The sequence below is a fragment of the Ruditapes philippinarum genome, unplaced genomic scaffold (assembly GCF_026571515.1).
Source record: "Ruditapes philippinarum isolate M1 unplaced genomic scaffold, ASM2657151v2 ctg989_1_1_1_1, whole genome shotgun sequence".
Classification (NCBI taxonomy): domain Eukaryota; kingdom Metazoa; phylum Mollusca; class Bivalvia; order Venerida; family Veneridae; genus Ruditapes; species Ruditapes philippinarum.
In genome coordinates this window covers 190,776-208,927 of record NW_026852943.1, presented here as the reverse complement: position 1 = coordinate 208,927, position 18,152 = coordinate 190,776, and positions in this window count along the sequence as shown.

Below are 18,152 nucleotides of genomic sequence, written 5' to 3'. Positions count from 1 at the left end.
TATATAGAAAACAATACACAGCATTCCTATTATATTTCCTTGCATATACAATGTATATGTTGTCATGTATATTTATCATTGCTTCAATACACTTTTACGGATATTTGTTGAACCAATGTTTTATTGAGAAAAGATGCGCAGTTTAAATTAAACTATAATTCTCTTTCTAAGATTCAACGGTCCAACTGTTTCACTACTGACCCGATCAATTTCAAACATAAATGTTAAAAGTGGCAATTGCGTGTTATTGCAAAGAATGAAATAATTAAACCAATATTTGTTTTCAAACAGTCGTTTTCAAAATTTAAAGGAAATATATTCGTACCGGCTCTCTTGCTTGAAATAAAAATGAAATGTTCTTTTTAAATAAGACATTGCGGCAATAGTTGTCCTTAAAAAAAGAGAAAATAGGAATCCTTAAAGAAAGCCAAAAACGGCAAAATTGAAAATGTTGCAGACTTGGATTGATTGAGCCTGTCCATGGACAGTACTGTCAAGTACAAACTACCATCCTAGCCCCCTAGCACCGGTTTAAGCAGAATGAATTCGATATTTAAACATGAAATGGTAAATATTTTAAAGTAAGAAACATCCGCAGATGTGTTCCTGCAGCGGTTATCATGGAACATTAAATGTGACACAGTAGTGCCATTCCATGAAAAGCGGCGTATGGTCTCCAAGTAATAGACAGCATGTGCCCTAAACGAGACAACAGTGGGCGGAACTAAACAAAATGAAATTTTGAAAGGGGATCAGAGGTTATGAAACCTGCATATCACAGATAAGACGTCAAAAGACTAAGCTAAAAACAGGAGGTTAGGGTGATTCAACTTTTTTCAAGTAGGAATATTTGAACCACCCAATTAGAAAATGCCGAAATAGGTAAAACTAAAAATACCACAAACACAACAATAGTGTCGTGCTGAACGATCTTTACTGATCGGAAATAAACATCCTTATGAATAGTTTATCTTTATATTTGCCATTTTATCTACATATGTACGCCATTGAAAAATTTAAAAGTCAGAATGAAAACTCTGGTTAGAAATATCATACGAGGCGAAATGTTGCATGTTTAATGGTCGCATGTGATAAGCATTCACATATGCAACAAAGTATTAATATTATCATTAAGTTAAATCATTTGCCGTTTTGTTCTAAGTACAAAAATAACATGTTAGTAAAAAAAATAAAAGGCGACAATGTTCATTGATTGTAATATAAATTGCGTGTATTGATACATAATACTATGGAATTAGAGGCTTGCGATTTTATTTTGTAACTTACTGTGGAACGATGATGCAAATATTGCATGAAAGAATATTTTGTATTCTGGGGAGAGTTGTTTTCTGAATAATTCATGAGTCAGGACCGCGGGTTTTGATTGATGTATCAATGTATTTAACAGCTTGTTATGACCGGCTCGGGAAATGAAAATACATAAATTGTCCTTAGCGAAGAAAACAGACTTCATTAATATATATAATTCATAAGACGTTCTGAAATTACACCAGTTATACAAAATTTCGACAGCCATTTTTCTGTTGGTATATCTGCCCTGTAATATACTGATCGGAGTAACAATTTTGTGATTTATTTATAACAAGGTTTAAAAAAATAATTTCTATTGACGAAGTTAGAAAGGAGTTATAAACGATCGATCTCGATTTTGATGATTTAGTGCTTTGTCTACATCAAAAGTCCTAACTGCTGTAGCGACATTAAATTCCCCATTACTCATTATCAATGTCATAATGTAATCAGTCTTGCAAATTACAACACAACCATCACATCAATTTATCGACACGACATAATAAAGTATATATCCAAGACAATTTGAATGTGTGTATAAAATGTTGGCAAACGCTAACATCTAATATAAACATTTTACTTCATTAACAAGTTTATAAATTTCTGAAATATTTTTCTATAATACCTGGTGTGAAATGACACATATAACCAATAATGATACATATATTTAAGGATGTTAGTAGAATACGAATAAGTGTTACAATTTAGATTGATTGCCATACAGAAAAATGTTCTGCGATGATGAACATAAATTTATACTGAGATGTCCTTGTTTTATTTTTCTTATTCATGTTACTTCCATTATGATTATTGTTATTTTCTTTATATTATATATCAATTAAAGCATATACACATTTAGATAGAACTAGGTAAGGTTTAAAAATATTATCTTATCCGAAATAAAAAAAATATCCTTTGACTTTCCTAAAAACAAGATCCAAAAATAGCTGAATTTAAAGTAAGAAACTCCATGTCCTCCGCCAACTCCATTGCATTAATTGTTGTTTTAAATACAATTAAGACATTTCTTTTGGAAACATCTTGACAGCTGCTTTCTCAAAGAAAATGGCTTTTACCTTAATATAATCAAGACATTTAAGTAAATATGTTAAGTTTAGTCGTTTATATTGGGAGTAAATATTCGGATACATAAGTTTTGAGGAAAGAAAAATATAAACATATGAAACTTTTTCTCTAAGATTATCCTTAAATATTTCCATCTAAAAAGAAGAAAAGAAATGAAAAAATTTAATTTGATAAAGAAATTGAGATTCCGGTTCTTGCAATTAGCAAAGACACTTGTTAAAGTTACCCGAAACTCGGACATCTTTAATGTAATTTAACATCGCATAAGGAATGAATTTCAGGCACTGTTTGATAAAATAAACTAAATCGTCAGCTTTAAAAATATCAAAGAAAAACATAGAAACTTCAAAAAAACAAATAAGATTATAAAGGAGAAAAATTGACGCCACCTGCAAACACACAATATAACATCTTTAACGAAAACATAAAAGGAAAACTGAAAATACACAATAGCCGTGTATCCAAAATATATAGGACACTTTTTTATTCAAATTTAAATGAATCTGTAGATCACAGAACTTTCCTTGTATTCTCAAGACAATAAAATGAATGTCCCGATTTAGGCCTAAATGCCGTTTATCTACTTTGAGTAATGATATTTAGCTTTAGTAGTTGTTGACTTGCAATGTGACTGAGTCTCGATATAGCGACTGAAGTATAAATGGTAGCATTATTTCCTCATAGACTGTAAAATGACAAATTGATCCGCTTGTTTAGGTACGTTGATTTCTGACAGACAAGGGCTACTTCTAATTTCCCTTTTTGTGATTGGGGAATTTAAACAAAGAAGATAACTTAATCCAAACTGATTATTGATGTCATTAAACATTACTGATATATGTGTGTAGAAACTGAGGCAAATGTAATAAATGATAAGTCAAATTGTAACATGCATGCCAATTTAATAAACCCGTGCTGACAAAGGTAAGTTAGAAAAATATGTTTGTTTTAATTTTTCTCAACACAATTAGGTCATATAGCGTTGAAACAGGAAAAATGATTTTGGATAACCTCGGGTGTTACAAACTTAAAGCAACTTCATATGAATATGAAATATTGATACAATAGAGAAGCCTAACCAAGCTATTATCTCTAATAAAATGTTGTTAACATGTTGCATGATACTATTTTGATGAATCTATATGAGCATTAATTCTTTATTTGTAGAACTTTATCAGATCTGTGTAAATGGATTTCACGCTTTGGTAACAACCATCCTTGCTTTTTTACAGTTTGTATGTACTATGTAATATCAAAAGATGGACTAGTGCGATCATAACTTAATGAACTATGTAAACTTGATTAAGTCACTAATTTACATGTTTAACGTAAGAAATGATAGTTGACACGACTAAGTGTTTGCTACAGTAAGGATCCTGTGTGTTTTATAAACGTTTGTTTATTTGTGTTTTTATTATTTATTTATTTTAATAATCACGATTGAAAGAGGTGAAAGAAATATCAAAATTGACCTTTTATTATCATAAAAATGATTATTTCGTTTTGAAGTAACAAAAATGTGAGCCTTTATAGACATGTAATCAAATCGCCAGAATTCGTTGGCTTTATTAAATTTGATCTTACAGATATCTAACAAATTTCGTAATGACAAAAATTAATCGTCTAAAAAATATTTACATGCTATCTTTAAATCAGACGTAGAGAGGTATTTTTTAGCTTATGTCAAATATAAAAATGAAACTTTACTTGTCGCCCAAAATGGAAAGCTCGGTTTGATAGAATTTATGCATGGGCGACAAGCAGTGGAAAATGTAAGCCGTTTTAAGTAAATGTCAACATGCAAAAATGGAAATAACGAAGCAAAGAAACATCCGCATGTGTTTTCATATTATTGAAATCGTGAAACATACGTGCCATTTTGTGAAAAACGGTGTATGGCTATCGAGCTAAATGAATGCACGAGTCCTTACCACGAAAGCAATTAGAAATAAAATTTTAACAATTAGAAAATCTTTCATGAATTATGTAGTTTATTAAAATATAACACGAGTATCTAAAAACAAAGAACTTACACATAGAATAATGTAATAATAATAATAGAATACTAGAACTGACATCTAAAATCATTGAACTTAAAGATGTTGAACCATGCCAATGTTTAGTCATTAGGCTAATTATGATGATAAGTATTCTCAATATTTTTCGTAACAATAAAACCAGTAACATGGACAATAAATCACTTGCAAATGAATACTCTTGGAAAAAATAGTCAGTTGTTTATTTTTAATCTTTTGAATTCTCAAGGAATTCCTTTAAACCTGTATATCATTTGCCTTTATTTGAAATTACTGTACGCAATAATATATAAATTGACTCTTAGACAGGAATTCATAGTTTAGGACAGTCTTACGAGATACGTTCATCAATGAAACGACTGATCTCTGTGAAATTATATCATAGATAATTGCTTTTGCTAACTTCTACATAGCAATATTTTAAATCTGTGACTGTTTTCAAGACACTCTTCAATCCACTATTAAATTTCACGAGTCTAAGATTCAAAGATTAGCTAGTTAAAGACTGAAAGACTGGAATCAAAAAGATAATTTTGATTATTGCGTTAAATTGAGTTTAGAAATTCTGAGAAGTACCAAATGAGTTTTAATTCATTTTATGAGAAATTTTAGAAAACAAGATGTCTTTACTGTTGATCTGTGTTCAATGAAAACTAATGTCGAAGACAAAATCCTGAAAAAAATATTTCCAATAAGAGATAAAGATCTACTGTTTTATGAATGAATGGACTCCGCATGGCTGTAAGAAATTTGGGATACAGCTGTGCATTTTTTGTTTATGTTTGATATAATAGACACAATAAAATGCGATATTAGAATAATACATGTAATATTTTTCCTTTCCATATTCAATGTTTATTCTTTGTCAGATTGTATTTGTTCTTTGATTGGGTTTTACGTCACACCGACACAGTATAGGTCATATCGCGACGTTCCAGCTTTAATGATGGAGGAAAACCTCAGATGCTCTTCCATGCATAATTTCAGGCACGAACGGGCACCTGAGTAGAACCACCGACGTTCCGTAAGCTAGCTGGATAGCTTCCTCACATGAAAGAATCCAAAGTCCCTGTCGGGATTCGAACCCACAGTCCACGACAAGTGGTTTGAAGTCAACGACCTTAACTACTCGACCACGGACGCCCCTGTCAGATTGTTTAGAAACTAAAAGTAAAGATAATTATCAAATTGTTACACAAAAGCTACAGACATATTTCAGTTTAATCATGTGCGTTATAGTACATGACACAATGACTGTGTTCTGGTGTGAACTATTCTAGCATTTCACAATATTTAAGTGGAGAATGGTATTAAACATTTGGTAAAAAAAACTCGTTCACAGCAACTGCTGGTGGCTGCTTAATTTGATTATAAAGACAACCCCTTTATATAATAGAATTTCGATTAATTTAATGGAGTAATCTACTATCTATCACCCAAATAAGCTGGTTAGGTAACATATTTTGTTTTATAGTGTGTTGTGTTATTAAATTGCACATAATTCATCTGCTCAGTTATAAATGTTAAACACGCAACAGTAGCCCCGAGTGATTTCTTACACACATCTTGCTACAGCCATGTTTTCACGCCACGTCCAACCAACCACAAATCAGGAGCTAAGACATGCAATCATTGAGGAATGGGCCTTGATTCCTCATCACAAGGTCCACAGTCTCATCAGCAGCATGCGGCGGCAATTCCAGGCCGTAATTAATGCCCGCCGACACCATACTAGGTATTAAACGTCCTACGCCAACCATTTCCTGATTTTGAAAGATTTTTTTTATTCCACTATGTGATCTCCAAAATGTTGATTTTCGTCCAGCACACTCTTTCCGCAACAGGCACCCATCAAGGAACACTTCCATTGTCATTATTTTCATAAAAATGAATTTCTAACTTATAATATTTTATTCCTTTTAATCAATTTCCACGCAGTGTAAAATGTTATGGTAGTTGAAGTATTGTTAAACATACCTTAAATATCTATTTAACTATTCATCTACAAAGTTAAAGATCTATAATTTACATTTAATTTTTGAACTATCCTTTACATTTTATTTCATATTGGCAAGAACTATCCATTACCTTTTATTTTAGAATGGCCAATGAAATTTACAAGTTTCAGTTTGTAATTGTAAAATGACCAATGAAAATTCTTCTTATATTCAATTCTTCCCTGTTAATTAAAAGGAAGTGAAACAGATATTAGATGGCATCTGGCCGGAAAATAGATAGCTTTTCCTAAAGGTGATTAAACAGTTTAAATTGTATTAATTTGACCATTTTGCAAAAACATAGGGCACCATAACACAACAAGAATGTCGTTTTATCATCCAAACCTTAATTAATGATAAGACTGTATTAATTAAATCGTATCAGAATCTACTTTCATAAAAATAACACTAATTCATTTAGTAAAAACATTTTTTTGGGATGCTTGCAGTGAGCCAGTATCGTAACTAGAAAATAGTACCGATAAAATATTCCAACTAATTGTTCTACGTGTTGAGATATTGTGCTATTTTGTGTTTGGGTAATATTAAGTAAACCCTCTAGAAGTTAGATTTTGACCAAAACAAAAATATACCAGTATCTAGCTTTGGACTGAGATCCAAAAAATTTATTTTACGCCATCTAAACACATTTGTTTCAACTCTCAATTGTGAAACAAGTTCTTGTAACATATATTAATCACGTTCGAGTAAGCTTCCTGGAACTAGCCAGTACTGGAATCTTGCATTATTTTAACATCCAATCATTACAGTTTGATCTCAATGTATTTTGATACATGACATACTTATTGTATAGATACTAATAAATGGTTGTGCAACATTTTATAGATAGCAATCATTTGTACCTCATGTCTGCACAGCTTTAGCGTCAATTGGCCATTCTTCTTTATTGTTTCTTTTTTATATATTTTATATCATACAGCTGATGTAAATCATTCACTCACTCAACAATTATATATCATTCTAGGCACTATTACACAGACATTCGTTTTGTAACTAGTATTTTTCACAATTAATGTAGTCATTCTGAACATATTGTCTCTTTCTGGTGATAATGTTGGATTGTTTGTTTTCTCTTCAACTGGCATTTCAGAAATGAAATATTTAATTTCAATTGTTTTTAAGCATCTTAATTTCCTGTTATGTGCAGCCCTTTTAAGTAGCTTTACCAGGATATAGTAAAATGCTTGTAGATGCAGTTGGGATGTCGTAATACAACAACAACAACAACATAACAAAAGGCTTCCAAACCGTACACATAATATATAAATACAATAAAAAACAGTGCTTAATAAATGCAATATAGTATGTAATGATTTCAATAAAAATGACAATATGACAAAACAACCAACCAGAATATTTTAATAATAAGTAAGAATTTGATTGTCTTATTTTTATTTGATCATTGGCATGCTTGTTAGTTTAAAGTAGATATGTCATTTTATATCAAAATATCACGAAAGCTATAACAAGATTTTAAACGTTAACCAACGGCATTGAAAGCTTTCAAAATTGGACAAATCCCATGTATCATGTGTGTACAATCAATAGTGTATATTTTGATATTGTGTTACCAGAATGCTACACGCATGGTCAAGCAACTATACACACGTTCAAATTTAAAAGTTGAATAATAGAAATGCGTTTTAACTGTTTAAAATTACCATGACAGATACATCATCAATTCTCATATAACTTTTCAGAGCTTTGGCTGAATATAAACAATTTGTTTTTGAACATCTTCTGTTTTGTAGTAGGATTATGTGTGATTTATATACATCAAGTTTTACGATCAGACATGATAATTATTTAGCATTACAGGTCTAGTTGTATAGCTCTCTCTCTCTCTCTCTCTCTCTCTCTCTCTCTCTCTCTCTCTCCCTCTCTCTCTCTCCCTCTCTCTCTCTCTCAAATAAAGTAAATGAGAAGAATATAGTAAAGTGCAACAGCTTTGTTTTTGCTCCATTTAAGGACATACTTAAACGTAGTTTAAAATCTACCATATACATGTATTATTATATTAATGCTTTGCCTAACTTATATACCTACAGTTTATTTCAAAACTGCATTGTACCAGATTTAGGACATAACAGGTTATGAATTCAAGAACATATTAAACAGGCACTTTATGTTATATTGTGTGTATGTCTTAAAGTATTTTTTTGGACATTATTTTGTCATTTTAATAGCTTTCATATAGTACTTACATATTGTATCAAATCAGATTTTATGATAAAAGTAGAACTTCTATTGCATATTTTTATCATCTTTAAAAACATGACTCTCCAATAAAACTACTTACCTAAAAGTTCGTGATTTGTCCAACCAAGTAATATCATTACTTGATAACGTAACTGAATGTATAATGATACGATCATAAACTGTATCAACTTCTTCTTTTATTCTGTGACATCTCTGTTTATCAGAAAAGCCAAATCAATCTCATTTTATTGGAAAGCACTCTAGGCGGGCGAATTCACATTTGTGTATAAATTTTGCCGGTTTCATTACGTAATTCTTGCTCAGTTTAATTAGTTCATTTAGGCACATACTTAACAGTGGATATATTTTGACAGGAGCATGATAAGGTATGTCAATTGATGTTGCAATAATAAAAGAATTTTCTAATGTATTGTAATTTGTTTTAAAAAAATATAGCCGCGAGTTTCTTTAAATACGTATACATGTATACAAAACAAATTGTATATCAATATATAGCGAGAAAGCTGATTTGTTTTTCGACAGTAACGCTTACATAACACGTGCTTGTTTTGTAATGGTAGATGACTGACATGACTTACATTTTTATTAAATTATATTGCTCATTTACGGAGAAGAAACAAATCTATTTCTAGTAGCATATATCGTTATGTAGTCGCTTCTGCAAAATTATATTTAATGTTTAACGATAAAGTTAATGAACATACTTTTTTCCAAACGTTGTCACTAGTTTTATGAAGCCAATTTATTTCGATTTGTGTCCTTGTTTTTCATTATTCATGTAAATGTCATTCGGTCAGAATTACAGTTCTATCAATAATATGGTGGCGTTTGATGTTTCCAAGTTATATCAATTTTTGAAAGCTAATCAATTGCTACAGAATATTCCCCAGAAGCGTTCAAAGTTGGTGCCATACGCTCTGTGTTTATCTTGTTTGAGGAAATTGTCACTCAAGTATTATTGTATCCACATAGAGGAAGGAAATCGATGCATGCGTACAGTAAGCTTATATATTACTCAGATGCAGAAATTTCGTGATCTTGCAAATAAGTTAATTGATTAACACTGTATAAAAAATCCTTTGCTTCGATCTATAAACCAGAAGGTGAACTTTTATATGCAATATATAAGTAAATATATTTCTACTACTATAGTGCAATTTTGAACTTCGTATATCCTGGGGTATGTTAAAATGTACATTCAAACACTGAAACTAAATAATATTTTCGTACCAATATAATGCAAAATATTTGAAATATGATACCAACTTTAAATGCGGTTTCAAAGCAAATTGTTTGGTGACAATAGTGTTTCTTAACACGAAGTTTCTTTATGATTATATACAATTGCTTTTAAAGAGAACAGACTGAATCAATCATGACAAAATCAAATGTTTGAAGGCATCGGTTTCCACTACAAGTGTGTTCATAATTGCTGTATTTTATTCCTAATTATGCTTACAGGAATTATCTTTTTTAATTAGTTTGTTAAAGCATATTTAGTATAATTAGATCATAAAACAATAAACAACAGCTGTATAAGTGACATATTGAAATGATGACATGTTTGTAAATATAATATATTTTCATTTTTGGAGATAATATGTATTTATTGTTTGACGAAGGATCTTTTGTTCACCTATTAAAGGTAAAACATATTAGTTCCGATGATCATCAACGATAAATCTTTGTGGCGGCCGTTACAATTATGAGAAGAATAACCGTTTTTCTAACATCTCTGTACCATAACATCTCATCAGGCAATCTTTTGCAGTTATCATGTAAATGTAACTTGCTTGAAAATTTCACTACAAACAAAAGAATTACCAAAACTGCTTGAATATAAAAATGAAAATATATGCAATAAAATAAATCAGATGCACATTTTAAGTATCAGTATTTTGTAAATCATTTTAGACGTAAATACATTCTGTCAGAGTTCTGAGTATCTTTGTTATGCCTATTGATACGGATAAAAGATGGCATAATCGGTAAATAAACCCGGCAGCATTAATCACAACAAAATTACATGAAAATTGCAGACTCGTGTACATAAGGAATAATGAAAAAGTGCCTCACACCCCCTAGCAAATTTTGCAAAAGCAATTTACAACACTTAAAAGTGTTGGAATCAATGATCCCGAAGGACCAAAAAAAATATAACAACACTAAAGTGAAGTAAGGGGCAATTTTTAACAGCTGCCACACAGCATTTGACACCTACTGTTGTGAAATATAAAAATCTCGAATAAGTGTGATCCCTTAGAAGCATTAATCACAACAAAATTACATGAACATTGCAGACCCGGTTTGATTGAGACGGCAATGTGGAATGTTAATCGATATAAAATTACATTTCCTTTGGTATGTTTACACGTGCTTACTTGTCCTGCATTATCTTTTGACATTTTCTGGGTGCATATACAAGTTTCAATAAAATTATTTGACAATTTACGAAAAAACAAAAACAGAATAGATTTACGGTCAAACCGTTAGAAGTAGTCTTGAGGTAAAGCATCAAGTATTTTGTATCGGCCGGATCTGGTGTCATCCAATAATAAGGCATTGGTATTGTGTTCAAATAGTACGCAACTTTTGTAATGATTATTTTGGTAACATGGTCAGTAGGATTTATTCTTCTTTTAATTTGGATCTGTTAATTTTTGTTACATGTACACGGGGTTACAATATTAAGAGGCTAAAATAGACAGCTAGCAATGTAGGGTCTGCTTAGACTGCATAATACTGAATATATTGAAAAGCTAGCAATCGCTAAAGGCCTCAACAGACGGTAGGATTTAGTTGTACAGCACTAATTAGAGATAAGATGTACAATTTTCAAAGCTATACAACACTTGCATTCAGACGGTAATTCTACACTGTAAGAATCATGTGTGGTTTCCCCTAAAAAGGATACATTGATCCTTTACATACTTTACTCACTAAATACTTTTTTCGCCATGAATAATGATTGAAACCCCTCCATTTAAAAAAAAAAATATATATATTTTAATGTGAAGCCTGACCGAGACTCAAACCTTGGACCCTCGGAATACCGAACTGTGGCTCTACTGACTAAGCTTTGTGGTCGCCTACAAACTACCTCCCCTCCCCTTATTAGAGAACAATTCAATACTGTGACATAATTATTTTCGGAATAATTTAGGATTCTAACATAACTCCTGAAGAGTTTTTCAACATCATTTTTACCCCATCTTACTACTATGTTTACCTTTTAGCCCTAATTGTTCTGGAATTTCATTCATTACACCAATTATCAGGAGATAATTTGGTTATCTATTACTTGTCATTGTGGGAGGTCTGTTAAACTCTGTACGACAAGATTTTCAAAATAGAACATGTTCTATCCCTTACATCTAGACTAAAGGTTTCCGAAATCAAGAAAAGGTAGCCTTCACACATTAATATTTGTCTGTACATCTTAGTTTTAATTGGTGTTGTACTTCAAAATCCTACCGTCTGTTGAGGTCTTAAGTTAACGTGCTATTTTAGTTGATAAGTGTATGTTTTCCACGACATACATGTCTAGCTCATAATTTAATTCATAAAAATATCGCCTAATATATCTCATTTATGTGGAAAAGTCATCAACATCTCTTTCGAATTTTTGACACAACCAAGTGTTATCCTTTCTTTCATTTTAGTCGAAAAACCGAAAATACGAAATCAGAAATATTGCAAGTGCGTCAATGTGTTCTCGGATTTTAAAGTCAAGAATACAACAGAACGACAAAAGTAAGGCGACAAAACGAAACATAAAATATGCCGTCTGTTTGCATATGTCGTGTCGTTACTTTTTTTGGATGAAAAAGAAACAATGCCAAAACACAGAGACGACAAAATCACAAACTTTCCTTTTTTTTCCCCCTCTTTGTTTTCGTAAATTTATACAAGCGCAAACGCACACGAAAAGCAACTAAAGAAGTCTCATAATATGACAATATTATTTGTAAATAAAAAGGTTGATATTAATTGAAATTATTCTAGTTTAACTTATTAGTCAACTTTATCGTTATTTTTGAAACTTTGACTCCATTTTCCACAATTTGCATAATACGAAGACATGACACATGAGAAGCAAACACAGAACTTATGTTATATGTTGTTCTTTTTTTCTTTCTTATAATAAACAAAAGGACGGCAAATGGGCAATTGCAATCAATGTCCACGTTTCAGAAAATATTGTATTATGATTTAAATTGTCATAAACGGAATCCTTTAACCTATTGTGTTCACATGTATGTTTGTAATCATGCAACCTTCATTGCAGCGACATTTTTGTGCTTTTCAATTAAACGCGGCGAATGGTCCCTAAGCTTAAGAAAACGTGGGCCTTAAACATGACAACAATAAGCGGAACTAAATAAATTATTATTATTATGTTTAAGAGAGGATGAGGGTCATTAATAAAAAGGTTTACTTATCACAGTTGGCATAATATAAACCATAAGGTGATTGAGATTATTCAAAATGTATTACTTTAAGCATCCAACGATGAAAAGTTGAATTGCAAGAACTGAAGATACATCAAACACGGTAAGGATCTTGTGCTGAAAGATCTTCACGAATCTGAAAAAGTCTGATCACAACTAATTGAAATATTGAACACAAACTTGAAATTCGTAGACCTTTCAAATATTAATTATTTTCTAGTGCACTCTGCGGTAGATGATTGACTATTATATGAATAATTGACTTGTAAATTTGAGTGAATTCCAAACAATCATAAATCTAGGATTGAATCGGATTAAATGCTGTGATTTTCCGGTGTCAGAATCTACTTTCACAGGAGCAAATAAGTCAATTTCTATACTGTTTACTGGCATAATAGCAGCGACTTAATATCAAAACCAGAAAATTGTATAGATCCTTATTCAACGTGTTTTTTTTCTCACATTCTATAACATATTCTATAATACTTGAATATCCCGTGCCTACACTAGCGGATGAGTTTAAGTTTGATATTTAATGAACTTTGATACATCAGAATGTTTAAGTACATGAATATATTTCATATGTATAAATCATTTTAATCTTAAACATAAACATAGTAAGCAACATTTTATAGCTTACAATCAGTTGTAACTTCATTTCATAAAATACACAATTAGCAGTTCTTAATGTTCTAACATTTTTTATTGATATACATATTCTTTCTCAATTTCTAATATATTATATCTTCTTAAATTTACAGTGTTTAAATTCTCACACATGGTTTACAAGTCACTGAAAATTTCCATTATCAAACCCCCAAAAAACACGTCTCTAGCCGAAAGTAAAACTCTGACTCTCGAATCCCAAATCCCGAATCATGAATGCTCCCTTAGAAGATTTTGCACCAGTATTTATACAATATACCTTATCTCACCATATCTGGAGTCTACCCAAGTGTTTACTGACAAAAATATTTATAACGACAAGTGTTGACCAAGTTACCATATCAGATCAAGCAGACTGATACCTCAAATATTTATGATGAAAACCGATGATTGAGTTACCTTAACACAACAATTGCATGTCAATTGTCCAGAATTCATGAAGGTAATCGTTGACATGGTTGATTGTTCTCTTATTATTGCATTTATTTCGATACACGTATTTTGTTATTATTGTCGTCTTCCTTTCTTTTCATTTTCTTTTTAGTATTCCTGTATACGCTAACAATGCTGTTCTTATGAAACTTTGGCGTTTCCAAGTCGTAACATTTATTGAAAGCTAATCTATTTCTATTCCCTTTAATGCCAGAGACGAGCAAACAAACATCAGTGCTTTATTTATTTAGAATAAGAATATTGTCATTTGAGTATTGTATCCGCATAGAGAAAGTAAATAGATTTATGTATATAGTAAGCCTTTTTATTGCCAAGCTCCGGTGTTTTAACCAGTTTTAAAGCAGTTTAGCTATAAATACCAGTAGGTGAACTCAAATAATTAGTATACTAGAAAGATATGTATTGATATGCTGTATTTGAAATGACTACTTATTCTCAGTTTGCTTGTTAAAACGCACAATTAAATAAGTAATATTTATTACATATCATCTATGGGGAGTATTTAGTATATACGGTTGCAAATTAATTTGTCTGTAGAAAGCGAATGAGACAAAAATTTACGTTATATAAAATTGCTTGAAAATTACACATACTAACACAATGAAGGAAGTCATCAACTTCTAGATAATTCGGTTTTAAACAACTGAGTGTATAATGTCCCAAACATTGTATTTATTGTCTTCGTAGTTATACAAAGTGCCAGGGATAATCCTTTTTATCTTTTTAATAGAGCATGATAAATATCTACAGCTATACACATGTATATAGAGATACTATGTATTCATTGTTTGAGGACGAATATTCTTCAACTACATGTACAAACTTTATGGTATAATAGGACTAAGGAATTCATATTCTTTTTAATATTTGTGTAATTTATTATACAAGAAATATTTGAACACAACCTTTTGTTGATATCTTTAATATCAGTATCGAATATGATATTAACATGATAAAAACATAACAAACGTGTGTCAGCGCAAAAATTCTATCTTCTCGTTTTATGTTTCATGAAATCATAACACCGGAAACGTTTAATTCATTTAAAAATAAAAAGGATGGATACACTGGAGGGTATTTAAAAAAACACAATACTGGTATCTCATCGGCGATTAAAGAAGTACGCGGCCGTTTATTGTGAGCAGACTGATATTTTAATTTTCCTATTCCAGAATCTTTTAAACACGCAATCTAATGTGACCGATATATGCGTGAAACTTTCGCTACCATAGTTGCTTTACATTTTGAAAAATAAGCATGATTAGCCTTGTGACTACTGGTTGTTAAAATCTACTTTGATGCGTTAAAATTATTAGACTGGAAACGTAGAATTATAGTTATAAAGTTTGAATCAAAATATGGAAACTAAGTAAAGTAATATAATTTTGATCGTATTCATTTTATTATTGATAATTGTTAAGTGGTTTCTGTTGTTGTTGTTGTTGTTGTTATAAAAATATTTATTCATAAAAGTAAGTTAGTATACAATCTTTTATAGCTGTATTGTGTTAGTTATTTCAAAACAATTCGTTTGTACATACCCCATATCTTCTTTTGAAATTAAAGTAACCAATAATAGAAAGGTAGATACAAAATTGAGATATTAGTTGTTTGCCATCAATAACAATATGACAATTTTAGACATGGGTATAGGTATACCAGAAAGTTAGAATCGTATTTTGAAGAGCATCATAGGTTCGAGGGTTGATCTAGATATCTATTGACTCATGTCATATCTACTTTACTGCGCACAAGACTAAAATACAAACCACATCCTCTTTGACCATTTCTTTCTTTTGTGTTGCTAATGAAATTAATTCTAAATAAGGTTTACCTTTGGTGCTATTTTCTACAAGAGGAATACTCATCAAGTGGCGTATATTGATTGAAAACATGATAGCATTATTTGTAAATACTTTATGATGCTGATGGACAACTTTTATTGTTATGTTTCAATATAGGTTTGTAGCTGTAAATGAATATTTTATCTTTTTTTCAGTCAGACCCATTAGGAATAGCCACTAGTCATTGTGTTGCCGCTACCTAGCTTGATTTTTTGTTAATAAGCAAAGTTGCAAATGAATTGTTCACAAATTTAGAAAATTAGATTCAATTGCAAACTTTGCGATGTTTGTCTTGATTTATAACGTCAATAAGATGGCTTTGATAACATTATAATCCGTTGTCATCAAATAGAAACATTGTTTTACTTGGTTCAAATTACTAAAAGTGATCTTATTTTTCTAGAATGGTTACTTTTAACAAGCACAATATTGAACAGCTAAACAGAGCACGTAGCAATGTAGATATTGGTCACACTGCACGAATATGATACAGAAATGCATTCGGTATTTTAATTTGTTTTGTTAGCATCAGTAAAATTGTGTCGGTAGCTAGGTCCTTTTTTTATTCTCAATTTAAAAAGCTATGTTGCTTTAAGTTATGTATGGACTGTTTAATTTGTTAAAATACCAAAGCATGAAGTTCATTCAATTTCCAACATACATGTATTATCGGGATAGAAATTGATATGCATGTATTAAAAGGCAGATTTGCAAACAAATTGATAGTAAAGACTACGTATCATTCATATGTTGTGGCTTCCCTTAAACTAGAAGATATACCTTCTTATAAATGTATGTGACAAACTCGAATCTATCAGTTAAAATAAACCTTTTGCTTCAAAACATACAATTGAGCAATGGTACGAGGTATGTTTAATTGATGTCAACTCTTGATAACTATATCCATTTGCTGGAATAAGTCAGTTTTGATATGAGGATATCAAGGATATCCTCCGTGCTGGAGTATTCAGTGTCATTTCTGTATATTAGACATCTGCATCGATCTTATTTTATTGTGATTCATTCTTGGGAATTTAACAGTTGCGTTTAACAGATATTGGTTTTATCAAATGTTTTCGGTACTGTACACATAGTTCACTTATTCAATTTATTAAGACATACATGCATGGATTTAGGAATATACTGCATACATAAGGTATTATATTTGTTTTGTTAATGATTTAATGTTTATTTTGTGTTTCAAAAGTATAGGCCCATATGATAGCAATATGAATAACGCGTAAACTGCTAAATTCCAAAAACGTGTATTGTCATTTGCAAAATAGTAAGCATGTTGTTTAATATTTTTATCAGCGTATTGTTTGAGAATCTGCTTATTGATGTGTGATAATCTTTATCATCACTTGTTATAGTGATATTGACGTTTCATCTAGCATATTTTCCCATTTTACATGGTTATATGAAAGAAATGCTCATATAATGCTGAGCAGGCACACATTTTTATCATGCAATTGTATTCGTTATAAAATTATGTCAGTAATACGTATGTTAGTGGATGTTCAGGTTGGTAAACAGGTTGGTGTATATTAGATTTTCTATCTGATTTATAACTTAATATGTATTGTCACGAACCAAGAAGTAATATTTGTCATGACATTATTACATTACTTATTAAAGGTTAATCAATTCCCCTAACAATATTTTCCATTAAAGTATCGAGGAAAAAGCCAGCGTTCTATTTATTCAGAAGATGAATATTGTCATTTAATTACCGTTTCCCAGATAATCAAATCGTGATAGAGTTTAGCTTAACACATTTCGCACTGTAAATATTGTATAAAAAATAATTAAAACACTGAAAAATACAACATATTTAAACAGATGAATAACTTTAAATGTCTTTTTCCTCCTCCTCCTTCTTTTTCATTATTATTATTATTATTATTATTATTATTATTATTATTATTATTATCATCACCAATCATCAAGAACAACAATAGCAGAAGCAGCAGCAACAGCATTATCGTCATTTTCTACTTTATCATCATTAACATTATCATCATAAACATCATCATCTGACATAATAATTATCAATATTAATTATTA